This window comes from Tauraco erythrolophus, chromosome 14 (assembly GCF_009769465.1).
Source record: "Tauraco erythrolophus isolate bTauEry1 chromosome 14, bTauEry1.pri, whole genome shotgun sequence".
In the NCBI taxonomy this organism is placed as follows: domain Eukaryota; kingdom Metazoa; phylum Chordata; class Aves; order Musophagiformes; family Musophagidae; genus Tauraco; species Tauraco erythrolophus.
Genome location: NC_141478.1, coordinates 20,655,916 through 20,672,058, shown reverse-complemented (window position 1 = coordinate 20,672,058; position 16,143 = coordinate 20,655,916).

Here is a 16,143-nt window from a genome sequence, read left to right as displayed (position 1 = left end):
CCCGGGGCCCCCTCGCCCCCAGCCGCGGCGGCGGAGGGCGCGTTCTTCTGCCCGCACCTCGGCTGGGAGTTCTGCGACGTGATTCTGCGCTCAGTACATTGTGCCGGAGCCTGCCTGGGAGCGCCGCCCGGCTTCGCAGCTGGCACCTTCTAGGAATTTCACGGCGATAAAGCCGCCGTAGGTGCCAGGTAGATGCTGTTCCTGTCGGGCTTCTGCCCTTACTCTGTTATTACAGTGTATTCTTGACATTAAAGGCTTTTCGTGTTGCTGTATACGTGCGTAGCTCCGTTCTATCCTCCTTTCAGGCTTTCCGTGCTTCCTTTTCTCCCGAAGGCTGTTTTCGACTTTTAGGTGGATTGGTCTGTTTGCCTGTTTTTATTGCGGGTGAAGTTGAGACTAGACTGGAAAGGCTGGGATTTGCATTGGGACAGCAAGTGAAACCATGTAAACACATTGCAGTGGTTAGTTACTTATCGGACAGCTGGTATCTTCCACAGGATGACCAGGCTGCTCTTAGGTGAGCTCAAGGAGAAGGAGGAGTGTTGCCTGATGGATCTCTGACCTTGAATTTATTAGGGGTCCCTTCTCAGAGAACATGATTTCTGTTTACTTTAGATCTTTGCCGGTTTATTTTGTAGAGCTTGGCTTTCGTTCTTCTTAAAGAACTTCATGAGGGGCTTCAAAGTTTTTCCCCTTACTTGTTGTGGCTTAAGAACTGTCCGGCGTCTGCTAAAGCACTTTATTCTTGGGTGTTTGGGGGAAAAAAATAATACACAAGATATATGGGCAGGAAGGAAAGAAGACGCAGTTGTTTTAGGAGCCAAGGCTTTATGGAATTCCAATAATTAGGTTCTATAGTTAGAAAGTTTACTTAAACTTGTATAAAATTGCTGGCCGAGCAACTACCTTTGTTGCAAATTAGATGTATTTAATTCTATGTGACTTTTGACTTACAACCTCATCTAGACAGTTTGATTCCAATGGTGTAGCAAAGCAGGAGATACTTGTGGATATTTTATTTGGTCATTTTGACTAGTTAGTGCTCTTAATCTAGCTTCACACTGGTTTAAAAGGTTTTGTCTGTAAAGCAGCTAAGATGATTTATCCAGATGAAGCATCTTCCTGGCAGAGCTACTGCTCCAGTGTGTTTTCAGGAAAACCTCATTTTGTTCTCTAAAACATAGAAGTATGCGAGAAGTGAATTACCCATTTTTCCATGAGTAACTTTCCATGATTAATCTTATGTATTCATTTTGTGATGGATTTACCTTATTGTTAGGATATCTCACATAGGTAACTTGATTCACAGGCTTCCTAAATGACTTTCTTGGATTGTTCTGTTTAGCTTGAATGCCTCTTCCTCACCTGAACAGGAGCGGCAGGTCAGGTGTGATTCCTGAGCTTGGGCAGGAGGTACCAGCTGCAGAGTGAGGAAGCAGCAGGCTTTCCTGCCTGGCCTTCCTGCCAGTAGGCACTTTCACCCAGCTGCAGGCATGTGGAAATGAGCAATTGATAAGAGACCGAGCTTCACTCCTGGACACGACGTTTGCATTTCCGTCTGTTTTGGAACATGCATTAACCATGTAATGCACAGTTATTTTGAAACAGCAGCATGCCCTATGTATCACGAAGTTTTACGGTTGCTTCAGCAAAAGAGAGAGCAAAGAGGCAAAATACTCTTTCAACTTATTAAGTAATTTGTGTTCCTGACTTTTCAGCTCTTTAGAAAATGCAATTGCACACATATTTACCGAAATATGTATTCCTTTCTATTTACTTTCCAAATAAAGGAATTGTTTAGAATCAGTCATTTAAAGAAAAATGAGGGAGAGGATGCTATTTGGCTAAATGGCTCCTAAATGTTTTCTTGCCTAAACAAAATAGCAAAATATTAAGATAACTATTGTAAGTCATTGATTAGGATCATGGATGGACATCGGCAATCACTGCTAACCTTCTGTATTGCGTTGGGTGAAAAGCTTACTATAGGTTAACAAGTTGTAACATGTTTTCTCTATCTTGTGAATTTACACCTCTACTTTCCCTTTTTCCTGTTTGGTCTTTGCCCTTAGGTTTCTCTTTTTCCTAGAGCTGCTCCTCATCCCAGTTTAGAATTAGACCCTCCCATCGCCGCTAGTGGCCCATGTTTTCTTTCTCTTTTCTCTGAAGGGATCTGCAGCCTTACTCCTTGTCGCTGTTTTTCTTGTTCTGGTTGCTTTCTGATGAGACTGGATTTCAGGTGGTGGTAACTCAGTAGTTCTTTCTCTTGTTTTTATGTGTGACTGTTAGACCTTCTCTTCCACAGCCCTTGAAAACAGAGCCCAAAAGGTCTAAACTGGGGATTTCTAGGTATGGATCAGAGATGAGGTCTGTCTTCTGCCAGCTTCAATGCTGCTCCCACTTCCTGTGCTGCTGCAGCTCCCGAGGAATCCTGCCGGGCTGCTCCCTCCCGTGTAGTCAGTGTGTCATAGCTGACATTCGGGAATGGGCAGAATATCGAAACGCAAATGGTATGGGTTTAATGAGGAGGTAGTGTTGCACTTGTGAAAAGCATTGGTAATCTGAATGTTGTGGGGTACATGTGACGTGAAAAGAAATAGTGAAGAAGACACCTGACACAGGGAAGCTGAAAATAAAACTTTCTTGAGTCTTTCTGCTGTTATATGTGATAAGTAGTTTAAAAACATCTGGAGTTATGATACAAAAATCATAACCTGTAAAATGTGTTTTAGTTTATCAGTTGAAGCAAAGTTCAAAGAAACAATGTCAAGTTATTTGCAAGCCATACGTGGTGTTTACTGGCCGTTTACTGGCAGCCAAAAATCACCAGTGAGGCAAAATCCACTCTGTATGTATGTGAAGTAACGTGGATTTTCAGGGAGGATGTGCGTGGCCCCAGTCCACAGCCGAGGGAAAGAGGCTTCGGACTCTCCTTGCTAATACCAGGAAGGGTTGATGGAGCACGGGGCCACTTTCTGTGGTTGCTGGTACAGAGACCTTGTCTGTGGAGTTTTTGTTGGTATTACCAGTTCTCCCACCCATGACTGCTCTTTTAAGGACTAAGCATTGCACTGGGATTTACATTGGCCTAAGGCTGAAATACTTTTGTTGTTTCATATGTATCAGGACGATAAGGTAGAATTTTCATTACCATATAGTTTTGAATTTAGAGTGGAAAAATACAGACAGTAAACTGGAGTAAGACTTGCTAGTTGACTGTCACTATTTTAAAGCAGGGTAAAATGCAACAAGTAAACAGTATACACTGAGAAGAACATGAGCGCTTTAGTATTTCTGCAGTGTTAGTGACAAGGATAAATGACTTGTTTTTGCTCGGTAACAATTCTAATTAGTTGTCCAATATTTGAGCTGCAATTTCAATAAATTGTGGTTTAGTATTGTAGGCTCTGTGTTTCCTTTGGGGTTTTGCAAGTCATAAGCAGAAATTATCAACCATGTGAGAAATTTTCTGTCTTCCTTTTTCCTAAGATAGATAAGTGGCTAAGTCACTAAAGCAATTTCTTTTCCCATATATCTCTTTAAGTGCGCTGAGTTGATTTGAGATTGCCTGATTGTTGGAAATGTGGATAAAGGAAAACTACGCACGGGGTGTAGCTCTGAGGTCACTTTCCTTAGACTGATTTTTCTTATGGGACCTCATCAGCTATTACGAAAGTTGCCATGTTAACTTGCTGAGTTACCAAACAGCTTTACCACAAACGTTTTTGGGGTTGTCTGTTCAGTTGACACCAAGAACAGGATTTCAGAGCCCCTCTGGAGCCTAGTTCACCGTTTCTCTTCTCCCTGTAATCATGTGTTGCTGTGCAGGATGAGTGCAAAATCAGTTTTAAACCGCAGCACTTGAGAGTTATTTTGTAATCAGTCTGTGATTTATTTTTTTTTTAAAGTATTTGATCTTGGGGAAAACTGTCATCCTGACTAGTTTCCTTTTTGTGTGAGTACTTGGAAAAATCTCCAAACAGTAGATCCCTTAGCAGGCTTGGTACTCAAGCCTGTCACACGTGGGCCTGGCCTTATCTGAGATGCTCTCGCATGAATTATAGTAGCAGTAACACAGATGACAATGATGTTTATTGAACATCTGTGTTTTGATCACCAAATAGTTATGCTTACATTTAAAAAGTGTGTAAATACAGAGTGTAAAAAGTATTTAACAGCATTCATTTGCTATCTCTACCTCAAAATGCCTTTGGAATTCATGGTTCTTCCTGCTTAGGAGTCTTTTTCTTAGTTGCCAGCTTTTAAAGCAGGAGATATTTGATTTCCAGATAAAATGAAATTCTCAACATGGGGAAAAAATATTTTTAACCTTTTAAAGTACAAAATATTATAAAGAATTATCTGTGAAATAAATTTTTAAATCCTTCCATTTGGAGGCTTTACCCCACGTTTTACTTAAGAGAAGTAAAAAACTTTCAGTGCACTTCAACATAAGTGCTGAAAAACACTTAGCTGTCTTGATGCAGTCGCTGTTGGCTGCAGGAGACATTCCAGGCAAAGTTTTTGAAATCACAGTAAACATTGTAGGATTCGTTTTAGTAACATGTTGTCTGAGACACCAGTTCAGTGTGGTGCTGAAGAGTAAGATCACTGACTTCATAAAGTCAGTGCTATTTTAGAAAATATTGCTACTAGCACAGAATTTGCCAAACACAACCTTACTGGGATTTAAGCAGATTTGGAGATAGAGTTTCTATAGGGAAGTATTCAGTGGTGCATGCACATTTCAACCTTAATGTCTTTTGTAAAACCATTAAATAAGTGTGGATCTGAATCCTAAAATGTTCCCTCCTGGATGGATACCTCTATACAGGCCTCTCCACAAAGTTCACCAAAGAAGGAAGACGGTATATAATACAAAAGATGTAAATTCAGCTTGTGTATATATTTATATCCAGTCTTCCAGCTCTGAGGCTCTCCCTGTCAGAAGACCCTTCATACACATTTAAAAGACATTTATATGCATGCTGTACACACGGACAAATACAGACATCCTTCTACATTCACTTGTGTGTATTCTCTCCTACTAGAAGTCTCTGTACGTATCACAGATGCTCTTCTTGTTGTCTCAGCTGCCAAATTGCCTCTTTGTGAGTATCATTGTTTTGCTTTTATACTTGTCGATGTCCTTTCTGTGGGCTTTTTTAATGCAGCAAAAGGAAGAACAGTTTAAAAACAGAAGAACATTATAATCTCCCCCCTCAATTGGCCCGTAAATTCAGAATCATCCGTGTCTCAAGGTAATAGACACACTTAAAAATCCTATAGTTCTTGGGTTGAAACTGTCCTTGTATAACTATTAGTCTTACAGCACTTTTTCCTCAGGCACGTTTTGCCTTTCTCTCTACTTTGTGTTAGCCCCTGATCATCATCTGCAGAGTAACCCCTGAGCCTGTTGGAACCCCATTAAAATCACTGATTCTCTCCATAAAGGCTTAGAATTACGTCAATATTGCTTTAATAAACTTGGAAGTTTAATGCAAATATATACAAGCTCAGAGAGAATAGGTATTAGTATAGGAGTTTTCCACAGAGGAGTAAGTCACATTGTGTAATTGTTTTTCCATTTGCTTTAAGCCTTGCTAATTGTCTTTCTCTGCCTCCCTCATCTAGGCTGGGTAGTTTTGCTTAAAAAACAGGTTGCACAATATTCTTCAGTCTCAGACTTTAAGTCTGTAACTATATGGTTAAGGAGTGTGACTCCTGCTGTTTGGAATGATCCTTGGAGAAGATGGTTTATTTAGTGACTTTTGTGCTGTAAACCGTAGACATTCTTGGGTTTTTAGAAGCAGGGAGATAGCTCGTAGCAAAGATGCAGAGAATGTGGGGCACATGAAGACTGTCAGTATGATCTGTTAGTATGCCTTGATTGTGCAACAGTGTTCAGTCTGTTGTCAGTGGAACAACTTACTGAATTTGGTGTTAAATATACCTCCAAGGCATAAATGTTGACGAGAGCTTTATATCTGTGAAATTATATCTTCATACTGTGGGTTTTTTTATTTTGTTCTTTAAAGGAGTGCAATATCAGGGTATTAGCAAGGAAGCCTGAAACCTGCTCTGCCGCTCATGAAGCTGTCAGTAATGTATCTTTCAATTGTAAGAGCGAAACTTAAAAAATACGGCAGGCCTTCTTAAAATGAGGCAGACTCATATTTAAAGGTCACTATCTCTCGCTAGAAAAGATCGCTTGGGAAGTGCAGAAAGCAAAGATGTGTTAGGACAAAGCTTGCTGAAGCTTGAAGTGCCTCGTGCCTGTGAATTTTGCCTGGTAAGTATTTCTTGTACAGCAAAGGCAATACCCCTGCTAGAGAAAACGTCGGTACAAGCAGAGCTTAAGGTACATTTCATTTACCCTGTAATCTCTATTGGTTCTGGCTGCAGTATCGTAATTGTCATCTTGCTCCATGAACCCGTTGGCAGGAGAGGTGTTGGTTCATGGTTCCTTACAAGTTAACCCACTTATCTTCTTAGAGTGGGAACGAATCTCTCCCAAAGTGGTTCTTTTAGGAGTGTTGTTCGGAAACTGGTATGTCAGAAGGCATGTTGCGCTCTGGTATATGAAGTGCTGGGTTTTAGTAGTTGATAGCGAGATACTGTTAGTAACAGTTGCCGTGAAAAACCTCCTGCGACAGCTTTGCAGGCTTAAGGTGAGTCTGAAGTGGTTAGACCCAGATTCCTCAGCTGCGCTGGAGCTTTAGTCATGGTGAGTTCTCCTGTGTTCTGTGTAATTACCTCTGGTTTTCTGCTTGTTGGAATGTGAGAAGTGTTGGATTGTTTTGCTTGTTTGTGCAGTTGCTTTCAAAGAGAGCAGCTGAATCAGGTTCCTTTCTGATTGGTATTCCTGCTCAGCATCAGTGTGGTATTCAGTAAACACGTTCTTTAAATACAGTACTGCAAATCATACTAGATTGCATAATATTTTAAATACCAAGAAGTGGTGCACTAAAAAAAAAAGCTCAGTTCTCACCCCCCCCTTATTTAAAAAATAAGGCTGTAATTTTTCTTTGTAGTGCATAATAGTGATAACGTTGCAGGCTTTTTTCCTACTCTGTCCTTTGCAGATTGACTTCATTGCTTGTTGTACATTATCTTTGTTTATCAGTGTAAATCAACAGAGCTGTTCCTGAACAATGGAGATAGCAATGGGCAGACCTTTTGAAGCCAATGCTGCAGACTGAGAAACAGTGTTGTATAGAAACACGTTGAAAAAGATAACCAGCACGGGTTATCAGGGGTTTCTGCACAACCCCCTCCAGAGGAGATTATGGAAAAGGCTGTGTAATAGTATTTCCCGAAACATTCTTATGCCAATGTGCCAGGGCACTTGATGGAAGAAAGGTTCATGCTTATGCTAATCGCTCATATGGGAAATAACAGTAAGCAGATGGAATAGCAAAGCAACAGCATTTAAACATAAGTGGGAATTACATTCTTAAGATTTCAAATGTTACATAATTGGTTTTTCCCTCTAGAGATGAGTACCTGCAATTCTTTGCATATTTGGTCATGGTCTGTCTACACAGAAAGGTGACTTTGGGTGCCTTCATACACAAGTTGTTAAACATCCAAACAAAACAAAATCTGCAGAATGCAGAAGGAAATGTGAATCTATATAATGAATAATGTCTTCAGTGGCAAGCACTGCTTACTGAGAGGGAGTTATAAGTTCAGCCAGTAGTCTCTGAAATTATATTAGATGGATAACACACTGAAATTTTTTTATATTGCGCTGGCTAAAAGAGTTGGTGTACTTTTCCCCATCAAATAACAATAACAAAAAAAGGTTGAAAATATTTTGAAAAACTAAGAAGCCAGTATTAGTTCATAGTTGCAGTGGTTGTGCTGAATGCAATTAGCTGAGCTGTGGATAAAAAAATTATTGAACGAGTGAAATAATTGAAAACCAGTATCAGTTTCTAAACAAATGTATGCTCTGCTTTTCCAAAAAACATCGTATTGTTAAGTTTTTAGCATGTACATTAGAGGAGCGTTCATCAGCGCAGTCTCATGACAAGAGTCAATCTCCACAGCAGACAGATAAAGCTTCTTGGATTTCTCTTGGTTGCAACAAGTGAGATGCTCGTCCGTTCAAACTTGTATTTCAGGTGATATGGCAACAGTTTTGATTATCATGTAAAAAATTCATTTCTTTCCTTTTTGTGAACATGAGGCAATAGAGGGTTTCCTGTAATTTTTACTTGGCTTTCTCGTGCCAGTTTACAAAATGTTTGTAACTTGGGTATTTTAAATCTGTAGATTCCATCTGAAATCTTGGTTTTGCCACATGGTTCAAGGTTTCTTTTTCATCACTGTCTTTCCATGATCTCTCACAGAAGTTTCAGGGGTAGTTGTTCTGCAGGGAAGATAAATGTATATTAGATAGATGTATGTTCATTGGATGATGCACAGTAAAACATTTGCCCTGCCTGCATAATTTGCTTGAGAGTCCTGAAAAATTGTTTCCAATGGATAGTTAAAAGCCTGAGCAACTCCCGTCTCTGTCCTTGTAGGACTGATCAGTACAGGACTCGCTGTCTCGTAGGTATGCTTGGAGGCATCAGTCTGTACCTCTAACAGTTTTTCTTGTACATGCTTGGGTTTTTTCTTGGAAGTGGTTTTATGATCTAGTTGAGAAGGGAGAGTGTCACACCACAAAAAAGAAGAAACTGTTCGTTAGTTTGAGAGATGAACTAACCCTCAATTTGTATTCTAAGAGCTTAAAAAATACAAGGAGAATAGACAATCATATCTTCACGAGGCACCTTTCTCAGGCTGATAAGGAACACACTCTATACGTCACATTAACTTATCACTTTCACATCCTTGAGTGTACATGACAGTGTCATTTAAGACCAGAAAATATGTAGAGAGCAAGAGGGATATGATTCTTGAAATTGAGTGGTACCTGAAAAATCAGAAATCTAGCCTTTAGTATAAGGAAGAAAAATTAAGTCCACTTTCTTTATTTTTCCACGAGAGAGAAAGGTGTGAAGACTTCTCATTATTAAGATAACTGCCTTTAAATGCTGCTTTGCTAATTGCTGCAACCCTAATATGTCTGCACTGTTCTACAGCGTGTACTAGGACCTGTGATAAGCATTTCCTTCTAGAAAAGCTGTACACAATGTGAAAATAGAGGGAATGTATTCTCTTCTGCCTCAAAGATGTGTTGGAATAAATGTCTCTTTTTGAAAGGGTTTTTGCATATTTTTCAAATGAGCAACTCTCTTGAGCTTTGTGCTTTTTATTATATAACATTTATGTTTTAAAGTTCTGAGCATGACCTCAGGTTTTTATTTTGGTTTTAGTGAAGTATTTACTGCTTTGTAGCCCTGTAAAACCTGGGAGATTTTCCTGTCTTCTAGCTCTAAGACCTGTAGTCCCCCACAGTTCATATGGGAGGCTTAAATGTGCAGTCTTTGGAGTAGAAATTACTTTTAGTACTTCTAGAATTCAAAATCATTGGAATCTGCTCTGTATATAAAATTATAACTTCCTGAGAAAATATTGGCACAAACTGTGGAAGCTGTTAGGTTTTGGAACTTTTGTTCAAATTACTCATTTTCTCTGCTTTCTTTCTTCTTTTGCTTCACAGTCAGAGGCTAGTGGACAAAGCAAACTTGGGGCTGAAGGGCCTACTTTGAAATCTGGCAAAAAGGCGGTGACTTAGATTATGCCTTTTGGGGGAAAAAAAAAAAAAGTCCTGAAGAAAATTTTAGGAGCTGTGGCTTATTTTATTGTTTGGCTCTGCAAACTAGTCAGTTCTGGCGCTTTTGTGCACCAACTTCTGCTAATTCTTGTCTTACATGCATTTATAGATTTATAGTTTTATAGAAAGCAGGTGTTAACAGTTATTGGTTAGTGCTTGGGAAAGTTAAGGTATATAATTTCTGTTGATTGTTGAAGAGGAGTGTGATGTAAATATCTTTGGCCATGAAGATTTTGGACAGGCATGATCATTCTAAGTTATGTTGCTCTGAAATCTGCAGGTTAAGAAAAGATTATAGCTCAAAAACAACTTTTTTCTATTATTGGGAAGAAATGTATTCTGCAAACTTTCATTCTAAGAGGAGACTTTTTTTATTCTTTTCATATTCAGAACTGTATGTCTGAGCTGAAATTTGTCTGGACATGTATACATATATCTTAGACGTATTTGTGTTGTAGCAGCTATTAATGCTGGCCTAGAAAGCAGTGTTAAATCTCCAGTTACATTTATATCTTGGGAAAAGTCCCTTTTCATCTGCAGAGTAGAAGGTAGCAGGGATTAAAAAAACTTCTCGTAGCAGCATGTGAACCCAGCGTTTCACTGGCCGGGGAGTGTGACTAAAGTAACCATCTCTTTCCAGAAATTTGGCCTGACTTTGGTTTGCTAAAGTTTTTTTTCCTTTAAAGTGCTGGTTGAGGAAATATTGAATGAGCATCCCAGCTGTGTGTTGGAAGCAGATAGGTAGTAGAGTCAAATAGCCTTTTCAATTGTCTCCAATCAAAACTCCTTAATTTGCTGATTTAACAAATAAGAGAAGTAAAAGCTTTCCTCAAGTCAACTATTCTAGAGTTTAAAAGAGGACCAGAACACTCTGTCTTACTCACTTTGCTACCCCAGCCTTTTGAAAACAGCTATGGTAAATATTTATTTAGTTGCCATAATACAGTGTGTCTTCTGACCTCAGCGGTTAGGCTGAGTTCGACTACTGCTTCTAAGAGCTTTAAGTTTTTAGTTCAAATGGGAAGGATTTATGGATTTATATCACAAAGGGTATTTCTAGAGGCTTATCCTGGCACTGTTATATTTGGGTTTTGTAACTCTGTTGTATTGTCATCTTTCTTGTATAACTTGCTGTCAAAGCACATGCCAGGTCATGTGTTATGGTCTGTTCAGAGCAAGCGTGCTTTTTGTTAGTTAAATATTTCTCTCTGTGAGTTGGAAGAGCTACACGGTCTATCAGAAGCTTGCAGTCACAACTTGCTGATGAGTATTTACTTCTCTCGTGGCTGAATATTTAAAGTTAGCATGTGATTTGGGAATAATCTTTGGAATTAATTTCTGTGTTGTTCAGCACCAGGAAAAACTTGGAAACTGGGCCGATGCTTAGTTCGTTGCTCAGTTTTCAGATTGTTTGAATCAGAAATTTCATGTTTAAGTTAGAAGAGCACCTAGAATATGTGGGTTTTTACTGGTTTTAGAGCATTGAAAAATCCTGCCTTTAAAGTCCAAGTCATAAACTGAATAAACACTTTTTAAGTAAGAAAGCTTCATTTTTACAAGTTTCATCATTGACCTCAAAATCTTTTTCCATCACTTGTTTTGAGGGATCAAACAGGCTGTCTGCAAAACAGTAAAATGCATTCAAGTCTCTTGATATTGTCAGGTCATGACTAAAGCTTGATAAAATGGGAACGATTGGCAGAATGACATGCACCCATAATTTTTTTTTTAGCTCTTTTGTAAAATATACTGAAATCTAAAATACGGCATAGTGTTCTCAACAGAATGCTGACTGTGGCAAAAACTGTGACAATGCAAACATTCTTCCTTGTGGAACTGAATCGGTTGGAAACAGCAGCCAAAAAGGCAAACTGGAAATACCATTAAGTTGTCTGAAACATTTATAGCGATGATCTGCGTTAAAATAACTTGGTAAAATTAATTGATGCGTTTTATCATTTCTTTTGCCTAGCAGTTTTCATACATGCACCACAGTCCTGTCTTGCAGCAAGAAAATGAGGCTCTTTCTGCACTGAGGTTCTGAAGCAGGCTGTCTGAGCAATGCTTTATTGCAGAGATTTATTTCTTAATCTGCGTTGGAGATTTTGAAGTGCTGGCTGGTTTTTAGCGGGCTGATTTAGTTTTTGTCTGATTTCAGAATGTACAGAATAAGGCTGCTGTAATTGGAGCTTGGTGTGGCAGCTTTTGGCAAGTGCTGAATTACTTGGGCAGTAGTATTGTGCCGAGAGAACACGATGCATTTTGAAGGAGGGGAAATCAGAACAATATGCTGGTTTGCTTGTGTGGGCTAATATGACTCATTTAGAATGAACTCTCTTAAAAGTAGATTTGGTTGAATTTTTTTTTTTTTTTTTTTTTTTTGAAAAACTGGCAGGCTAACCTCAGGTTTCAAATCAATTTAAATTGTCTAGCAAGTTGTATGTCTCCCTTCGGTTCACAAGGCCTTTAGCAATTCTCCAGGGTTTCGGGTCAGCAGTTTGCAAACACTGCCTGGACCAATGATCTGTGAAATCAATCTTCGAGTCTTCCTGGTGCTGCCTTTGAACAGTCTCACTGATGGCAAAGTAGAAATGACTGTCAGGCCTTAGGACTGGGTTATAAAAATCCTAAAACTTAAAACGTACAGAAGATAAAACGTTGGTTAAAAGCACTTGGAAAGTTTCTCTACTCTTCGAATGAGAAAATTTTGGTCCTGAAGTTTTCTGGAGATATGTTGCCAGACACTGAACAGGAATATTTTGGTAGTGTGATGATTTTGCATAAATACATTGAAAACACTTTGCCTGTCTTAGAAGTTGAAACTAATGTACAAAGCAATCTGCTGGCTGACTAGTGGCATGTTAAAAGGAACATTTTGTGGATTCAGAAATACTTGACTGCTTTTAGTCTGTGAATGCATAAGGTGGATTAATTTATGTACAACATTTCCTATAGTTAGTGAGAAGTCAGTGGTTTTGAAGATTTAAGTTCAACGAAGTAGTGGTTGTATCTGCCATGTGGTCTGCTCTGCTCCTTGCTGAAAAGTTTCGTTTAAAGCTGAACTGTGGTGTTTTCCCCACATCTAGTTTCTTACCTACACTAGTGAAACGTGGCTTCTGTTGTAGCTTCAAACATCTGTGACAACTGGCTTATTGTTCTCACCCTGTGCCAGGTTGTGTTTCACATTAAAAACTTTTCTCCAAAGCAGTTGTTTTGGGAGGAGTTTCTTGCATTCTGGCTCCAGCTAGCGTGCTTGGGTCTGGCAGTGTGTTTGGATATCCCTGTGAAGAGTTCATATCTTCCTGATTTGTCTACTGTCTTTTGCCCTTCTTTTCTTTCAGCACAGCATTGCATGCTCTCTCTGAAATATCTATGAAATGTGGTGTGTTCTGGATTGTAGGATTAGCCTCATTGTAGGTGAAAACTTACTGTGCTGTGGAAATCGTAAGCCCTGAAAAATTGATGGAACCAGTTACAACATTGAATAGTGTTGGCTTTCACTAACGACAAAACAACTGGGAGAAATCAGGTGATGCTTTCAGGCCGAGGAGGCACGTAGGGTGCCTCCCCTAAAACTCGAGCTGTATGTCGGAACAGCTGTTGGAAATGTCGCAGCAGCCTGGGAGCTGGCCATACGAGGAGCCCTCTCCTTACAAAGATCGGTCTGTCCGATTCCTGCGTCACATGTGTGTGAAAGTTCGGGGGGCTCTCTCTAGATGTTAGCCACGCGTGCGTTTAGTCTTGGAGGTGTTGGAAAGCTTCTCTAGATATTATTAGAATGGTAGAAAGGAAGTGGAAAAGAGGGAAAACAGACCTACTGAATGCTTCAGCAACTGTTTGCCAAATCACATTTTGGGATTCATTTCTATTTTAAATACTACAGTGGCTGCCAAAGCTGGCAAACTGTGATCCCTTTTGGAAGGGGGAGGAGACTTCATTACTTCTCTGCGGAGGAGGGACATCGCTTCATTTTCCTGTCGCTTTGTTTTTCCTTTTGTAGTGAACAAAGAAATTCTGGGGGAGAAAAGTAGGAAAAAGCCATTTTTCAAAGCTTTTTCAGAAATTTTGCAAAACAATGGGTTTGATTCACACTTCAAATGTGGTTTCCTGTCTTCTCTCACATCATTTGCATACCTTTTAAAATAGTTTGGTTTAACTTTATTTTATAGGAATGTGTCCTTTCCTTAGCTGGTACTGGTCAGGGTATTGTTTCCTTGATTATTTCCAAGTGCATATAAGCAAGAAGCAATCAAATGTAATCCCCAAACAATTGGCCAGACTTGCAAAAAGGAAAGCTGATTAGAATCACCAAAAAACCAGGCTGCACATAGAATAATATGTATGCTTAAATAACTAAATCCTACAGTTTAGGAAGATAAGATGGCTGAAGAGCAGAAAGAAAGAAAAAGAAAAACTGGGAGCCAAAAAATATCTGGGTTTTCTTCCTGCCTTTGTCATGCCTCACTTGTAGCCTTGGAAACTGAGACAAAGAGGTTAAGAAACTTACTCATTCTTAAAATGGAGATAAGATACAATGTACAGCTTATTTTAGTCTCGCTTATTCCTCTGCAAAGTGCTGTAAGTGGAGTGAGTTGGGTTTTTTTAACAGTCTCTGTGATGAACTTGTTTGTTTAGGACTTGAGACAATGAACCCATGTCTAGTTGCATCGCTGAGCTTACTTGTTAGGCCGATCCTTTGTTTTAATCTGTCAGTCTTTCCAGGTTATTTCATCATCTGTTCTCTCAGGAGGGTGTTGGGTGTTTGGATCAAACTAGACAATTCTCGAACTTTCAGCAGGATGCAAAGTATTTCCAGTACATAAGCACGCTGACGAGTCAGAGTACAGAGACAGCTGGCTGTATGGTTTTCAAACAACCTCTCATTTTTCTCAAGGAGTGTAAACCAGGAATTCAAGATTGTGGGATCAAAACATTGGAAAGCATTCTTGGCAAATTGATCAACTGTGAAATAGTTAGGAGCTCTTATTTTTTCATCTGAAGGTGATGCTTTCAAGTTTAGTTAAGTTCTGTACTTAGGGCTTTTGTTTTACAGGCTCCCTGGCTGTTGCCTTGCTGTTTATATTAATGCAGCTCATTTGCAGGCAATGCAGACACTTTCAGAAATTGTAAGATTGTGGAGACATTTAATGGCTAAGGACAAATTGCACAGCTGTGGACCCTATTTATACTTTCGTATATAGAAAAGAGTCTGTATCATGAAATAAGCATAGCTTAACGTTGTGAGTTATTTTTCACTTTTTTTAATCTTGGTGAGGACTTGCCAGCTTTTAGTTTTACAGATTTCAAAGTGTTAGTATGTCCATATCCTAAGAAGGAAAAGATCATGCATTACCCATTAAGAAAATAAGAAGAGAACAGTGTATTTAAGAAAGGAGAGAGAAGGTAGATGGACCGAAGTAAAAGGTTTAAAAAAGTTAGTAAGGAATTCTAGAAACCCTGCACAAGGTTTCTGGGCTGAGAGGAGTCGTTCTTAAACATGATATAAAATAGCCAGGACTTAAGAGATGATAGAACAGCAACTCATCCAATGAGTTAGTTTACAGGTTAAGGATTTGGGACCTTTGCAAAGCATATATGGCTTCCAGAAGAAAAAAATGTCCAAGCCCACAACTTTTTGAAAAAGAGCAATTTAAAGCAATTTCCAACTTTCTAAAATATGTGAGGAAAAATAATTGTAATTTCAATAATTATATCTCGACCAAAGGATCCAGAAAGAGAGCAAGTTGTTTGTTCTTTGTAGATGTGTTAATGATGAGAATCTTTTAGAAGTCAACTTTAAAGGACAAAAGGACAAACACAATTATAGAATGTGTAAAATGGAAATTAGGCACTGAGACAGAAACGAAATTGCTTCAAAGATGAGAAGCTAGGATAAATTAAGAAGTACCAGATACCATCTTCGAAATACTGGAATCTAATATCTTTGACAATTACTTTGAAAAAAGTTCACGGAGAAAAACCATAGGAGATTGCAGACACTGTGTGGTTCTGTGCTCTTAGTTAGTGGATCTTGCACGTAGACTGGATAATTTCAGGTTGACTCCCTATTTTATGTCTGAAAAATTCCATAAAAGTACTTTGTTATTTAAAATATCTCTGAATGCTTCTGCATCCTCTGGAGATTTAGTTGCAACTTTGTCGTTTGTTCCCTTTTCTCCCTCGATGCTCTAAAATCCGCAAGCTTATTCTGTCTCAGATTGCTGTCTCTTATGGGAACTAGGGGATAGGTTTAGTGGGTGAATGGTGAAGTAATTTGATCAAGGGCTCAGAAGATACAATCTTTCCTCTTTTCTCTTCCCTTGTAATGTCAACATTGTGGTTTTTAAAAAATAATAGTTTGCACATATGCTCTGAAATTCTGACTTTGGCTCTGACTTGTCCTAAGCTGC